This window comes from Gossypium hirsutum, chromosome A10 (assembly GCF_007990345.1).
Source record: "Gossypium hirsutum isolate 1008001.06 chromosome A10, Gossypium_hirsutum_v2.1, whole genome shotgun sequence".
Taxonomy (NCBI): domain Eukaryota; kingdom Viridiplantae; phylum Streptophyta; class Magnoliopsida; order Malvales; family Malvaceae; genus Gossypium; species Gossypium hirsutum.
The window spans coordinates 42,772,247-42,775,180 of NC_053433.1; the positions used below are offsets into that span (position 1 = coordinate 42,772,247).

Here is a 2,934-nt window from a genome sequence, read left to right on the forward strand (position 1 = left end):
TCCGAAGGCATTTGTGTCAGTACTATATCCGGGTTAAAACCCCGCAGGCTTTATGCGAGAATATTATCACTGATTAATGTCCGTAAGCTTCGTGCTCGTACTATATCCGGGCTATAAAGACCCGATGACTGCGTGTGGGAATTTTGTCCGGGTAAGACTCGATAACTTCGTGTGGAGATTATGTCCGGGTAAGACTTCGTAATAAGAGTCGCTTATAGATATATTCAATGCGAAAGGTTAAACAGGTATGTACTCCAAGTCTATATGTGAGCTTGATTGCACTAAATCATAAGGTAGTTATGTGATGCATGTGAGAGCAATCTATGAGACTACTCTTATGATTATGTGATATCGGATCAGTGTGAGAGGTGATGGGAAATCATACGATATATCTATGTCACATGAGCTCACTTTTACGTGAAAGTTTATCTGCCTATTGTATATGATGAGACGTGCGTATTCGGAAAAGGGATGGTATGCCCGAAGGAAGAGTGAAATAAAAATACGAACAACTATGTTATAATTTGATTGTTATCTATTGCCACTGCTTAAAACTTACTAAGCATTGTAATGCTTACTCCGTTTACTCTGTCTCCTCTGTTTTATAGATCTCATTGCGAAGCTACAGGCTCGGGGATCGTCAGCAACTAGTCACACTATCACTATCCACGGTTTGGTACTGCAATGTTTTGGATTGTCTTATGGCACGTATAAAATAGACTAGTGGCGGAAGAATATTTTGGTTAATGTATATAGCCATGCGAAAATGGCTTACATATGTTTGAGCATAATGTTATAATCATTTGGTATGGAATGGTTAATCACTATCATAATTTGCGCTATTCATGCTAAAGGGGCTAGTTGAACCATGAAAACTATTAAATAGGTAAAGTCTACCTTAAAGGCAGATGTTGGCAGCAGCAGTGATGTAGATTTGGAAAATCACTAAAAATAGTATGATTGGAATTAAATAGTGAATAAATTATGTAATCGAACCTTGATGAATCTACTTTCTTATGGAAGTAACGAAATAATCATAGGAACAGTACAGTAAGAGATATTCGGGTTCTTGTGGAACAGGGCCAGAACAGTTTCTGGATTCCCTGTTCCGCCTTTGGAAATTCACTATAAATTTACCAGAGATAATTAGGGGTCATACCATATATGTATGGATTCCTCTCTGAGTCTAGTTTCTATAGAAATAAACGGCATTAGTATTGAAGCTCTGTGCAGAGAGATATCCCAGTCGTAATGGGAAAAGGTCAGTGTAGTCGACCCCTGTAACATGGGAGACTTTGACTAATAAACTGTACTAATTGGCCTGACCAAAAATTCTAGAAAAAAATACATAGGTGGGGACATGAGTCTAGTTCCAGGGAAAAATCACAAAACTGATTTTCGAGTTGTGAAACTCAAGATATGATTTTTGAAGCGACTAGTACTCAGACTGGGCAGTGTCTGGAAAAATTTTCAAAGTTTGTTAACATCTCGTGTCCGACTCCGGTGTCGGTCTCGGGTTCGGGGTGTTACAGGTTCAGTATTACTTGGCAAGCTACCTTGTGGTCATTCGGAGATTAGTTTGGAAAGCTGGCTGATCTGATTTTCGAGCCCTTGGATCGACGCTTGTTGATTTTTAAGTGCTGTCTCAGTGTTCTGGAAATGGGTTTCTGACAACGAGATAAATTTAGACAGCACCTCTTCAAGGTTCGGTTTCTTTTCCTATTGATAGGGTGGTAGTTGAAAACCCAGAGGATGTTGTGGTCTTTGATTTCCTTGACCACTCCACCAAAAATTGGGATGGTTCTTCCAACCTGCATTATAAGTGTTACTATATGGGTTATTTTGGGATCTAGAATTATTGTTAACACATATTGAATTTGTTCCTCCTCGATGCTAGGGTTGAAGGGTTGATACTCTGTGCATGCTCCTCCTCCATTCATCTCGCACCTCATTACTGGATGTACTTGAGTAGAACCAAGTAAACAATCAATCTTTTTATTTAGAAGTCCTACCTGGTTTGACAGCATAGTAATCGAATCGACGTTATAAACGTCTACTGTTTTAGTTGGCTTAGTCCTCATGACTTGCCACTGATAGTTATTCAGTGATACCTCTTCAATAAAGTCATAAGCATTTTCAGGCGTTTTATTATTGATGGTTCCGCCAGCAGCTGCGTCAACCATTTGTCAAGTCGAAGGATTCAGGCCATTATGGGATGTTTGAACCTGTAGCCAAAGCAGTAACCCATGGTGAGGGCACCTTCTCAGTAAGTCCTTGTATCTCTCCCATGCATCGTAAAGAGTTTCTAAGTCCATCTACACAAACGGAGAGATATCATTACGTAATTTGGGCGTTTTAGCTGGCAGAAAATATTTTAATAGAAATTTTTCGGTCATTTGTTCCCAATAGTACTTGACCCTCGTGGTAATGAGTTCAACCACTGTTTAGCTTTGTTCCTTAATGAAAAAGGGAATAATTGAAGATGAATGGCATCATCAGAAATGCCATTAATTTTAAATGTATCACAGAATTTCAGGAAATTTACCAAGTGAGTGTTCGGATCCTCATCCTGCAAACCATCAAACTGAACAAATTGCTGTATCATTTGAATAGTGTTAGGTTTTAGTTCAAAATTATTTGCAGCAATAGCAGGCCTAACTATACTTGACTTAGTTCCTATTAAAGTAGGTTTAGCATAATCATACATAGTACGAGGAGCAGGATTCTGATTTGCTAGTTCAACGTGTATCGCAGGAGGTAGCTGATTGTCTTGGTTTTCACCCATCTCTTCGGTTGGGGATTGAGTATCGTTCTCTTGCTCGTTCTCTCTGTATCTTAAGCTTCGCCTTATTTCTCTTTGGTTTCTGCGAACTGTGCAATCGATTTCTTCGTCAAAAAGTAGTAGTCCTGACGAGTTTCTTCTAGTCATAAACT

General features: G+C 39.1%; 1 non-coding gene across 1 annotated transcript; it reads left to right on the plus strand.

Moving 5' to 3' along the window:
* Positions 1-2,241: 2,241 nt before the first annotated feature.
* On the plus strand, positions 2,242-2,348 carry LOC121209310 (small nucleolar RNA R71). The gene has a single exon (XR_005904427.1). It is a non-coding gene; the product is annotated as a small nucleolar RNA R71 (small nucleolar RNA).
* Positions 2,349-2,934: the final 586 nt, after the last annotated feature.